Source organism: Acanthochromis polyacanthus, chromosome 19, assembly GCF_021347895.1.
Source record: "Acanthochromis polyacanthus isolate Apoly-LR-REF ecotype Palm Island chromosome 19, KAUST_Apoly_ChrSc, whole genome shotgun sequence".
NCBI lineage: Eukaryota > Metazoa > Chordata > Actinopteri > Pomacentridae > Acanthochromis > Acanthochromis polyacanthus.
Genome location: NC_067131.1, coordinates 1,628,772 through 1,642,267, shown reverse-complemented (window position 1 = coordinate 1,642,267; position 13,496 = coordinate 1,628,772). Strand labels below are relative to the sequence as shown.

General features: G+C 42.2%; 1 protein-coding gene across 4 annotated transcripts in view; it reads left to right on the top strand.

Moving 5' to 3' along the window:
• rpl38 (ribosomal protein L38) overlaps positions 1-13,496 on the top strand; it is a 1,167,099-nt gene that overhangs the window by 372,622 nt on the left and 780,981 nt on the right. The window lies entirely within an intron of this gene.

Sequence of the window (13,496 nt, the reverse complement as noted above, 5' to 3'; positions counted from 1 at the left end):
AGATGTTAAAAAGAGAAGAAATATGAGAATGGCGTATAACTATTCCACTGTCTTCAGTCAAGATGTGTAGACTCAGACCCACCCCAAAGATATTAAATTCCAGACTTGTTTGGTTAATGTCACATGAAAGGGAAAAGCAGAAAGGTTTGAATAGAAAAAAACTCAGCTTCTGTTCAGTTATTCAACCGCAAAGTGTATATTTATAAAGAATTTGGGTTGTGCAAATGCCATTCGTGACAGATATCCTGAAGCTGTGTGTGCTTGGAGCGGTTTAATTATATAAAAGGGGAATCTGTGCTCCATTTAAACCGGCTCAAGCAAAAATGTGATGTATTCTCAATAAAAGTGTTTTCTGTTCTCTGTCAGAAGCTTCTATTAAAGGAGTCGCTTCAGTCGTTTAGGTTTCAAATCAGATTTATTTCAAGCTACTGTGAGTAATAGCGAAACATGAGAAATCCGGTTTGTTGTGTCACAGTTTCACCCTTGATTTATTTTATTTGACGTGATATTAAAGCTGCGTTCAATCAATCAATCAGGAATATAGTTTAGAATGTAACAACAACTAGAAGAAAACATGAAAAATTAGGTGATGGAAATGATGCAAGACTCAATAAAATCAGTGACTGTCATAAATCATTCTTAGAAATTTCATATATTTGCAAAAAAAGGGTCAAAAATTTAGGAACATTAGTAGAAAGGTGAGGTGTTAAAAGACAGACATGACTTCTAGACTAGAATGTAGTGGAACAACTTAAAAAAAAAAAGAAAAATGAGGGAAACATTATGCAGGACAGCCAAAAAAATCCCACAAAAAACGAGAGAAAAGGGTTCGGAACTCAACAAAACCAGCAACTACCACGAATAAATCTTAGAAATTTCATAAATTTGCAACAAAGGAGACACTAGAGGTAGGATAAGCCAAAATTGTAGGGTGAAGTATTAAGACAGACATGACTTCTCGACTGGAATGCAACATAACCTAAAAAACATTTTAATAAATTCTGAAAAAATGATGCAGGACCCAATGAAATCTGCAGCTGAGTGAACATTATCATAAATAAACCTCATAAATTCAATCAATTTGCAACGGAGGAGACACTAGAGGTCGGAAAAGGCAAAAAGTTTGACATATTTATTAAAAATGTGAAGTGTTAAAAGGCAAACATGACTTCTAGACTAGAATGTAGCACAACAACCAAAAAAACCCATAAAAATGATGCAAGACTCAATGAAATCAGCGACTAGCATGAATAAATCTCATAAGTTTTGAATAAGGACACGCTAGAGATGGGTTTAGGTCCGAGTTGTAGAAAAATGAAGCAGATTTCATGAATGGTGTTTGATGAAAGTGGGAGGATGTGAAGATGGATTTGTAAATAGATGACAGGAGATGATCTCTGGGCATGTTTTGGTAACATCAAGGCGTTCTCCTCCGTGTCTGTGGCACACAGGGTGGAGTTGGTGTGTTGGTGTGGGTGTGTTGGAGCTCCAGAGGTCCTGTCAGTGAGCAGCAATGATTAATGGGCTGCTGCCACATGAAGGAGCCACACACTGAAGCCCAGCAGCCTAAAGTGGAGCATGTAGCATACCTCACCTCGTCCTCCTTCTTCCTCCTCCTCCTGGGTTTGATTTTTACACCTGCTTGCAGCTCTCACAGCTTTCTGCGGTGCATCTGCAGCGTGGTCGAACTGGGCGGCGCTGCGGAGAATCGGCCGATAATGGCGAAGCGGAAGGAGGGGAGGCTCGGAGGTGCAACGGAGCAAACTGTTCCAATGTTTATGCTTGACAATAAAAATGTGAGCTGATTAATGAGCCTCCTGCAAACAGCGGCCATCAAAACGTCACTGTTGCATGCTTTCAGGGTGGAATTCGAAGGAGGGCGAGGGCGTAAAAAAGGGGTTTTATGGGATTTTTGGGTGAATTCGGAGCTCCACCCTTCAGTGGGGGTGAGTGTTTTCAAAGAGTGGCGGTTCTCTGGTCAACAGAAGGGTTTGGTTGGTTCCACATGTGCCACAGAAGTAGAGCTGCAGCTATCGATTGTTTTAGTAATTGAACACTCTATCGATTTTTCTGGTGATTAATCGAGCAATTAGATTCCACGCTTGGCATGCGCACTACAGCATGAAAAGTGCACTTGATAAGGAAGTACACATATAGCATAATACAGGGGTATTCAGCTAAAACTCAAAGCCATGGGAACCTACATGTACTTAGTTTCCAGTCGCAGCTTTTTACCGTCATAAATTTTTATGTTCCTCATCATTCTCCATTAAAGCAACCTGTTCGCAATCGGTTCATTTTGTGCCGAAAACGAGTCAAATGATGCATTTAACGTTCCTGTTTGTGTGGCGAGTTTGTAGCAGAAAGTCTGAGTTAATAAAGAAAGCTGAAAGCCACCTTCATACCTGTTGACTCTGACTGAGGGTTTAGTTTTTGTCGAGCTGACTCACACAAAGAAGACCTGGATTTGTTGGACTGCCTTCGTGGTTCAGTCCTCTGATCTGATAAACCAACGCTGTAAACACTAGAAGTGTCCTGTCAAATTTAATAGCCCCTTATAATGTATTACTCCGCCAAGGAACACGGTGGAGTTATGTGATGATTGTGTACGTTTGTCCGTCTGTCCGTGAGCAACATTACTCAAAAACAGACTAACGGATTTGGATGAAATTTTCAGGGAAGGACCAAGTGATTAGATGCTGGCAGTGATGTGTCTTATAGTCTGGATCCACGGATTAGTTAAATATTTCTGTATCATTGCCAAATAGTGGCACGACGTCACTGTAACCATGACAACAAGTGCACACTACGTCAGCTGCATACTGACGATCACCACTGAGGACTTATCGGGACTTATCCATCAGAAGTCATACGACTGAGCAGCCTTGGTGGAGTGCTGTTCTCTCTGAGTGCTTTTTTGTTGATTGTAGATTTGTTTGTTTTTTTGCACCAGATAGTTCTTTTAATCCTCGGTCTTATCAGCCTGTGTTTCCTTTGTGCTTCCTCAGTTAATCCTCTACCACTCTTTTATTTAAAGCCTCATCCTGCTAAACTGCACAAGCCACAACGAACTTCTCCTTTTACTGTTTTATCTCTTCCATGCGCCAGTTCTTCATTGCCAAGAAATTCAGTTGTAGTTCAGATTGGCTTTTTTCTCAAAAGGTTGTTTTCTGTTGAGATTGAATCAATCTACTTGTTGACACCAGACCGGGATGAAGTCTGGGTCCACCGGTTTGTGACCTGGAGTCTAGTATGAACTGGATTAAATGAAGCCTCGATTCAGAATCAGATCGAATCACTTGAAAACCTCTTGGAATCATTTCAGGTCTACACGGAAGCGACGGCGGCCACCTTTGAGTCACTTTTGGACAAACTGGCACCGTCCCAGAGTTGTGTATGTCAGCAGTCACGTGATTGATGAGCATTTGCTTGAACGTGGACAGACATGGCAGAGTGTGACGGATTAGCGCCGTGGAAACCTTTTCTGCTCTGTTTTGTGTGGACAGCGGTGCCAGAGGGCCACCTGTGTTTTCTGTTTCACCGTGAGGCCGCTCTGATGATGCTGCTCATTTATATACAGTCTAATCAGGAAGCGGTGAGACGACAGTTCGTGTTCGCCGCCAGGCTTCGGGCCAGATGACGGCCGACAGACGGAGTCATCAGATGAACCCCGTGAACCAGGATCCATTAACCAGATGTTAACCAACATGGAGCAGAATGATAATAGATCTAAGAGCAACTGTACTGAGAGATAGTGTCTGTTTTCCTTCACTTTAAAGCTCCGTTTCCTCAGCTGTATTCAATCATCATTCTCTTTTGTGTTTTTTTACTTTGCACATTCAGTACTCTCAAATATAATTTTATAATTTCCTCTAACTAGGGATGTCTGATAATATTGGTGAGCCGATATTATTGGCCTGATATTGGCATCAGTAGTAGTATTATTAGCAGTATTAGAAGCAGTGGTATTAGTAATATTGAACTAGAAAATACCTCGTGCTGAAGCAATCTTTAGTATTTTCACAGACCAAAGTGAGACTGACTGGTCATGAGCATAAATCTTATATAATCACATCGTTTACTTTGTGAGTCTGTCTTTGTGTGTGTTTGCGTGTGACATCACAGCAAACTGTCCTCAGCCCGTTCTTATTTTATCATATTACGTGTTTCTTTATTAATTTAATTTCTCCGTCGTGCTGCCTGTCTTTGGTCTGCTCTGTAATTCCTGTAACTGCGTCCACACATGCTTGTCGTAAAGGGATGAGCGCGAGGCGTCAGAAAACCTCCCTCCCTGAAAGCTTAGCAGAAGGAAAACCGGGCAGCTTCCCAGATGTGGACCGGCAGTGAATTTAAATCATCCGAACGTGCCGAGCAGAGTTAAGCACCTGAACAGCGTTAATCTGAAGAACTCTCCCCACAGATCTTTGGACGCAACTTTTGAACTGAAGTTGACGCTTTCAGTCGCCAACTGTGAATCCAGAGAATGTGTGTGTTCTGTTTACACTTTCTCCTCGTTTCCTAGTATTTCTGGGAACATTTCTCTGCAACTCTGTGTTCTTTTCCAGTTCAGAGTGTTGAGGCCTGGCTTTGTGAGCAGCGCTGATAAGGACACACTGAATGTGAAGGACTGGAGGTCCAACTTTCCTCCTTGATGCCCACTTAGGGAAGTTTTTACCATTGAATCGGATTCAACAGAAGTGCTGCTATTGGTTGGGTTCTGTGGAAATCATGCTATGCAAATGGTGTCAGATAGGATAAATGAAAGTTAATGAAAGCCGATCTATCCTGCCTCAACTCTGTATTAGTCGTAGTATTAGTAGTAGTAGTATTGAATCAGCTTTAACATAAGTGCTGCTTTTGGTTGGGTTGTGTGGAAGTCTTGCTATGCAAATGGTGTCCAGTAGGGTAAAGGAAAGTCAACAGAAACAGATCTTTCCTGTCTCAACTCTGTAGTAGTAGCAACAGTAATAGTAGTAGTATTTAATCAGCTTTTACATAAGTGCTGCTGTTGGTTGTGTGGAAGGAATGCTATGCAAATATTATCTAATAGGATAAATAGAAATCAACAGAAAAAAATTAAAAAGAAGCTTAACAGAAGCTAACATGGATGAAAGAGGACTTTTAAAAGGAAATACTCTATTAAAGAGTCAGCATAGACTACACTGCACTGAGAATTTCCACAATAATGTCACATCCGTATTCGATTGCAACCTTGTGCTAATGATTATGTACATGATGCCACACTGAAATTTCACACATAATGTAACTCGAGCGCGCCCAAAGGTCACAAACGCGACACACGCACTCTTCTCAGGATATGGTGTCCACGTCTGCTCCCCGCTCACGCTTGTAGAAGATGAGCTCATGGGTTGGCGCTCGGCTGGCACACCGTACGTGCCATTCCTATCCTCTGATGGAGGTGGCTTTATTTTGAGGGAGGTGCGCTCGTAATCACTCCGCTTGTTATCCCACCGCCTCCACTGACAAGCACAATCCCACCTGGGCCCCGCCAATCCAGAGCAAGAAAATACTCCAGATAAACAGGAGAGAGTGGCCAGGAACGTTTGAGGTAATGGGTTGCGAGAGAGAGAGAGAGAGAGAGAGAGAGAGGGAGGGAAGCAGATGAGAATTTAATTTGGAGATACAAGCGACTATTCCTGGGTAGTGACAGTGAGCAGCGCTGGTCGCCTGCAGGCCGCCGCTCCTCTTATCTCCAGTGCAGCGATAATGCCCTCTCATTACAGAGCTGCAGCGCCGGGGCGTCTTTGGATAAGTTAGCGACTATAGTCTCCACATCACAGGAGGCGATCCCTCATCACACAGTTGGAAAATGGGCAATCAGAGGACTGCATTTCTGCTTGCACATAATTGGACACGAGCATGAACCCAAACAGGAACTCCAACAAAACAAATATTAACACAGACGTAAAAACACACACGCCCAAACCGTGCAGTTTTACTGGACGCCGGAGTGTCTAGTGCAGAGCAGCCAGGAACAGCTGTGTGTCCCGTCCAGCCCGAGTCCAGTCCAAGCAGCGAGCCCAGAGACAGACAGTGCCCCCTGCTTAGCCCCCATAATCTGGCGTAATGCCTACTGCTGTAACTCAAGCTCTCATGTACGAGGACGGACACACAGCCCGTTTCCCATCCGGTTCCATCCTCCCGCTCCTCCCCAGCTGGCAAGAGCTTCCACCTTGCTGGTAGTTAACACGTTTCGAACATGCCAAACGCCGCAATGCCTCCCATACACGAGCGGATTCACAATGTGACTGAAGCCTCGCGCTGCTTCGCTGACGGAGACTAAAGGCACCTGTTGTTGTAGCCGTGAGACCGGCGTGGGCAAAGTTCACTCATATCAGCCCCGATAAAGATCCCAAAACATGCTCACAGGCGGCCTTTCTGCTCGTGCAGGTTGGTTAAAAAGCAGCACTTTGAAGCCCACGCTGTGCTCTAATGGGGAAAAAAGTTATCTCTGGTCAGCAGTTATCAATTTCAGAAATGTGAGAGCGATGGATCTGTGTTTTCTGGGGCAACATCGGCCTCAGCAGAGGGCATACCCATGCATAAACACCACAACCCCATGAACATGCACACACTCCAGTTCCTGCAGTGTCCATTCATGCAAATGCAACATATGCAATCATGCTTTTTATTCACTCTTTATGCACCCACAAACACACAAAACACACTGATAGCATTTTAGCTAGCTGGTCGAACTAAGAGCTGCACCCTCCTCTTTTTTTTTTTCTTCTCCAGAACAGGTTCTTCTTGTTTCTCTGACAGGCCTCCCTTACCACCGCCAAGCTGTCCCACTGAGATAAGCCGGCTGGCATTTTCATCATTCCGGCCATACTGATTGGACCATTATCATAAGAAAGAGGCTGAGAATCCAGGAGGCCTTCCCCCTGGATGCTGATTCATGTTCAAAGTTGGGATTAGCAATCTCGCCCCTCAAATCCCCTCAAACAAGGCAGGGCTGAGCGGGCAAATGAAGCAAACATTCAACAGATAAAGAGGAAGACTCTCATGGCTCAGTGGAGGGATGGATGGTGGCATGAATGGATGGATAGATGGAGGGATGGACGGATGAATCGTCGGCGACAAAGCCTCAGAGAAAGCAGGAGTAAGACTTTGCTGTAAAGTGCAGCTGCGTTCACACTTTTCAGTTTCAATATTAGATTTTTTGTGACACTCCAGTCATCCATTTGAAAGGATAAATGTAAAACTTTGTGAGAATAAGCCTTTTTTTTGCTAGGATTTGCCCCATTTGTAGTATATAATCAAGTCAAATAATGGGAAAATAGAAGATTTCTGAGTTTTCCTGAAAGTCACAAGCATTTGTGGTTTCAGGAAACATTTCTTTTCGCAGAATCTGTCGGGGCCTGTGGTGGTTTTCAGCTTCATTTAGCCCACTTGCTCCAGAATGAATAACAGCACACTGTGATATTACGGCTGTGGCGACTGGCAGGGAGGCACTCGAGATCAACTGCACTCAAATTCTGATCACTGGTGGGTTTTTGTTTTTTCCAAAGGCAGTTTTATAGTTTTAATCCCTGTGATTTTCACATTCGACTATACTATTCGGAGTAGTTACAGCTAAAATTTGCAGTAGTAGTCATTCAGTGTGCTTATATTCTATAATTGCATTCGTCTTAGTATCTGCAGGCCTCAGATTTTCATCCCCACACATAAAGTAAGTGACTCAAAGCACACAAAAGACTAAATCTGGTGTCTGTGTGCATTTCACATGATGAAATAGACAGCACTGTATCATGAGTTTAGCATTCATGTGTCAAATAACATCATTCACTATGTTTTTTATTATGAAACATGAAGCAGTGAATCCTGCAAGACTTGTGGCTCTGCTGTGAGTATTTCACTGCTCTTTTTGTGCTCCTTTTCTGTTGTTACTGCCCCCAGTGGTCAGTTTTTAGTGTCAAAATCATAGACTGAAAAATGAAGCCCACCCGGAAGTGTCAAAAACTTGCAATATCACACCGTCCGCTAGGGTTGGCTCCAAAAAGCTTTTTCTCCATAGACCCCAATTCATTTTTGGAAAAAATAAAACTTGATAGACTGATGTTCTTCAGCTCAGGATTTTTTCCTGTTAGTTTTCATGGTCAAAATGAGAGATCAGGTGGCCGATCTTGAAATAAATCAATACTGAATTTTAAATAAATCGTTAAAGTTGGCGGAGCCAGGGGGCGTGGCTACACTTGATGGACAGTCTTGTCTGAAATGATTGACAGATCCTTTAGGGCGAGGCTTTCAGCAGGCTTATTCCGTGGAACTTGGCTTTCATCCACATTTAGATTATTTCAACAGTAAACTTCAGTAAGTTACTTTGACAACTAGGGATAAAGTTTACCTCAATTTGTGGAAGCTAACATTGTTAGCGTAGGCTGAATTCCGAAAGCAGCAACAGAATCCTCTGCGGTAAAATGTGGGCGGGATAAGAGAGTCCTCAGCCAATCCTGCCCCTAGTTGCTCTCCGGTCCAGTCTGTTTGATGACGCTTTTTACGTCACTGGCTCCAAAAAATCCAAAACGGCGACCAGGAAGTAGCAAAATCCGGGCTTCATTTTCTCGGCGTTGAAACCAACGGGTGACGTCACGGTTAGTTCACGCCTGGTCAAAATGTGGCTCTGATGCATGCAGTTGGCTAGATCATGCATGTTGTTCAAAGTTTGGGATTGAAATCGACTGTAAAAAGTGTCATCTTTTCACCTGTTCTTTACCTGTTGAGCTGAATGAAGTTGTGCATTGCTTCCTGTGTGCGTTGTCTCGCCATGAGAGCCTTCATGCATGCAGCCGGTGATGCAGAAAATGCTTAAATATGTTTTCATGCTTGGTCCTGAATTGATGCCAAGTCTGTTTTACCCTCCTGGTGCTGGAGTTAATAGAATACAGATTAGAAAACTGACTGGTCTGTTTGTATTTATCGCAGAAAACATTCAGTCAGTAACATTAATTTCACTTTGATTTGGTCAAAAACTAAAGTGATATCCTACGAACACTACATCAGCTGATTGTGATCCTGCTACAAATCCACCTCTGAGGACTTATCAGGACTTATCCATCAGAAATGATCCAAGGAACAGCTGATTAAACTGTGGGGGTGTTTCTGAGCCGCCCGCTACATATTTAGGTCACGTGATCCGGTATCTGTACGTAACGTACACATGCAGAACACACGCCTGTGCTCACCGCAAAGTCATTTTGTTTGCGAGTACATCTGGATTAAATGGACACATTCTATGTTTTATTTCATGCTTTCAGCCGTCACAAATGATACGACTGAGCAGCCTTGGAGGAGGACTGAGCTCTCTCTTGCTTTAGCAGCTTCTGCAGTAGCATCTAGCGACAACAGTTTACAGCATGACAACAAACTGAAGGCTTCTTGTGCCAGACTGAAGTGGAAAAGGGTGAACATTGAGGAAGAAGTGGTAAATAAGGAAGGGAAGATATGTGGACACGTTTTTTTTTTTAATGTTCTCTCTGTTTTATCTCTCTTTCTTTATCCCCCACTCTCTGTTCCCCCAAACTCATCATAAAGCTTTGGGGATGTTTAGTGCTGCCTTCCTGCCATGTGCCATACAGTCCAGTAAAAACTGCAGCGTCAACAGTTTAACGCAGAGACAAGCCTTATCATCCCCTGCCAGTGTTTATTATAGACTCCCTGTCTGTGCCGATTACACCAGCGAGCAACCGCCGGGCTGTAAGTCACCAACCAGCAGCCTGTTTGTCCTGTTATTCATTCAGGTTTTTTATTTCCAAAATTGTCAAATAGATCCAAAATAATGAAAGACAGACAACAGTTTTCTGGCGAGCACAACACAGCTGAACATAAATGAAGGCTTTTTCTTTTTGCAAAACATCGATTGAAGCCTTGTTTTGATTGAGCACAATGGAGGTGATGAGAGGCGTCTGTATCGCATCTCTCTGAGCGAGGGGGATGACTTTCAGCTCTGAGTTGTCTCTGTTTAGTCTTTGCTTTGTGTCATCGCTGTCTCCATATCTGTGCTTGGAAATAAAACCGGCTCTGCACATGCCAGCGTGAGAGGCAATCTTCACAGGAGAGGATAGCTCTTGTTTTGATCTTTTGTGGGTGTATCTCCTCGTATGAGATGTACGCTCCATATCTGTGTGTTTCTATTGTTAAAGAACGAGTAGTTTGGTCTGAAATGCAAATAAGATAAGTCCCAGTAAATGCCAGGAGAAGAAAATACAGCAGTGGGCTTGGGGAGCGGAGGCCTCCTCCAATCCATCTCGTCTTCGTTGCTGACATGAAAAGACTCTGCGATATCAAACGGGAACAAAGCGCAGCGCTCTCCAGGTAGCTAAATGATAGAGTATTTAAATTCCAGCCCATAACTCACACAGAAGAGGTTAGAAATCTGCGAACATTGTAATTACGCTCTCACTGGGGGAGCCGTGGCTCATCAGCACCCACAGCTCTGAGGTTCAAAGTGAAACGATCCCTGGACCAGGTTAATAAAAGGACAAATTCTCGTGGATTTCATGTCGCTCAATGACTTTCTTTTTCCCTTCGGGTATGCAAAGTCATTCTAAGAAAGTTGAAAGAAACATTTCGCAGCAGCATTGTAATTTCTGGGATAAATGACTCAGCCTCATTGCTTGTAATACCGGCTGAAAATGCTCTGCAGGCCCTCGGGAGGAGCAGAGCTTCTGATTGTAGCAGCCGGTAGCTGCAGTAAAAGTGAGTGGAGTCTCATTTTAGCAACTGAAAAGAATAAAAAGTCCTGAACTACTTATGAAAATAATTAAAGTTTAGATTTTTATTCAGTCGCTTTAGGCACTTACTAAACCCATGTATAATACCCAAAATACATCTGAAGAAACCACTTCCTTGTATGGTTTTTTTCTCAGTAGTTTGAATGGAAAGCTGAAATCTTTTGGTGAAAGTTGTTTCTTCCTGAACAGATGAAAACTGAAATCAGTAACAGGACCAGTGTGTTATATTTACTTGATAATAAGTATCTGCAGCAGCTGGTTCTAATGCATTTTATTTAAAACTGTTAAAGTTAAAGCATGTTAAAGCACTTTAATGCTGTCTCATTCCAACACAATAAAAGATGCCACTGATGCAGGTTCTGCTCTTTTCTGATATTTATTAATAATATTAGTGAGTGTAAAGTCAGATTGTCAATCTACGCTCTGCTTCAGTTGGTGGTGGGAATGCACCATAGTGTCATAATGCTAATCACCATAAAAGAGGAAAAATGCAACAGTAGATGTGATAACCTTCAGAAAATGACTATTAGCAGGTGCTAAATGATTAGCCACAGCATGCAGGCCATTGACTCGCTGTATGAAACACTGAAGCAAAGCAAGCTAAAGATTTGGAGCTCAAAGTTACAGTCGCTCTTACAGGTGGATACTGGGTATCACTGAGAAAACATGGCTACCTCTGGGTTACAGCTCATTTAAATGATAAAAAATGGAAATAGCATTGACCTGGTGTGATATAAAAACAGAAGAGTGAGGTTTTTCCTTGCTCTGAATGGGCCTTTGGGGGAACTACAGTCAGTAAGATCTGTCTTTGTACAGTAAATGAGTCTGTGATGCCTGATTTGAGAGAAATCTGTGCCTTTTTCTGTTATTTCTGACAATTTAATAAGCAAAAATGTCTGTATAGTTTAAGTAAAACCCCCCAAACACTGAAGCTGATTAAAGTTTTTTATTTTCTTTTAAATAATCTCAGTTCTTGTAATTTTGGTGATTTTCCTGGAACCTCCTTGGGAGTTGCCCCAAAACTCCTTTTGCTGAGATGCGCGTTGAACATTTTATAAATGTAGCCTAATATAAAATAATTACACCTGATTACACTTTCATTAGGACACAGTTTCAACAGATAAAAATAAAATGAACGTGAGTGTTCACAGTGCACTAGATGATCGTATCATTTATTATGAATTAATTATTTGAATCTATTGACATTTTTGAACTGTATACTGTCACTAATTTAGTTACAATTAACATTTTCACTAAAGTATCAGAAGGTAGAAAAAACATTCACCTTGAAGGACACATAATTGGAACATTTTTTTTATTTTTTTTTATTTTTTACATTTTCAGCACAACTCTGGGTCCAAACCACAGTGACCATCAACTGTTGCTTAAACTCAGAATATAATTCAATATTTCCATTCTGCAGCAGCAAAACCACGGATGGAGATCAGAATGATATTGATTCCTGAGTTATTGGCACATAATCAGAACTATAATCACCCTGGAAACCACTTATTTTTTTGAGGCAGCACCGCCAACCTCAGCAGAGAAGATTCTGCTGGAATAAAATACTAATTAATTACATTAACGGATGCAACAGCTTGCAGCATGACGGCAATTACAGCCAGAGAAGGAACATATGATTAACATTTAGTGTATGAAAATGGCACGATTATTCACGGCGAGTTCATTAAAAAGCGTGTAATCCAAAGGGGATATCAACATGGAGCGATGATGCAAATGCAAATGAAATAAAGCTCAATTATAATGGAGGGGATAAAAAAAATATATATTGTGAGTGAAGCAGAGCTGGATGTACGAGCAGTCATCTGCAGAATGAACATGTACAGATAGCTCCCTGCCTGATATTTTATGAAGATAACTGAGTGTATTGATTCTAGTAATGTAAAGAATTGTTGTTGCTGTGCAGAAAGCTGCCTGTACAACCTCAGCGTCTCTTTCTTTTCTGTCCACATGTGTGTGTTTCTGTCCTACAGTCTGCCTCTACAAGCGTTTTCCTTAAATCAATCCAGATGAGCGCAGTTGTGGCCCCAGAATACAGCAGCTGTTCTGTATTGGTGATTTATCATTTGATTAACTAGAACAGGGCACCCCGGCATATGGCAGCGCTGCCTTTAAGTACGCTGGCACACTTAAAAACACATTAAACCAAAACGGTAAATAAGAAACACTTGGGTTTATTGTTTCATATTGTTCCCCAATCAGCACGGCAGTTAAATCCTCTGTGCTTTTCGCTTCTCTTTTCATGGGATGCAGCTCTGTGAGTGAGAAGAAAAGAGATTCCACCTGATCCATATTAATGTGTAAGAGCAAAGCTTATCGTTTAGTGTTTGCCTCCCCTCCCCTGCTTTTGCAATCACGTTAAGCGGCTCTGAAAGCCTCGACATGATGTTTGCATTACAGTCGCACATAAGAAAGTATCAAGTGTGCGAGGATTAGAGTTAAGTGAAGGCTAAAGCCGTACCTGGATCACATTAGACATGGAAAAGCAGCTGGGATCACATGATGTGCCCGGCACAGTCGTTAACGCAGGAGCGTGTTCAAAGAGCAGGTGGAATATTATTCATTGTTAAAATGCCCATTATTAAAACAGCACCCACATATTGCACACAGGTGGACGTAGAAGCATGTATGAATATAAAGACTGGTTTTAAATAGCAATTTAAGTAAAAGGAAACTTCTACTCTTCATTTTGGATCTGGTATTACTCATAACTCTGCTTGC